Raw genomic sequence first — 402 nt, 5'->3', positions numbered from 1 at the left:
CTAGCAGCTCCCTTCCATGCCAAATAACATGCATTTAGACTTCCAGAAAAATGCAAACCATTCTCATGGCCCGTCTTCTAAAGACACAGAACTATATTTATTTGTGGTTTTTAATAAATAAATACCTAGTCCCACTTACTACTGGCTAATATTAATATTTCTACTCTTAGATTAGTGTGGTGACAGCCTGATGAACACTGTAAATTGGCAAAAGTATTGCTAAGGAAAGAAATCTCTGATATTCCATCACTGGTTCTTGCCTCACAGCATTCCTCCCTATGCTGGCACAGCAGCCTCCATGTCTGCAAAATTAGCTTTTCTGGGGAGGGAATCCATCTGAAGTGTTTTTGCTGGGTAGGTTTAAATCTAGATCAGCTTCGCACTCCAGTTCTCTGCACAACT

The sequence above is a fragment of the Geospiza fortis genome, unplaced genomic scaffold, assembly GCF_000277835.1.
Source record: "Geospiza fortis unplaced genomic scaffold, GeoFor_1.0 scaffold194, whole genome shotgun sequence".
Lineage (NCBI taxonomy): Eukaryota > Metazoa > Chordata > Aves > Passeriformes > Thraupidae > Geospiza > Geospiza fortis.
This window is presented reverse-complemented; position numbering follows the sequence as displayed.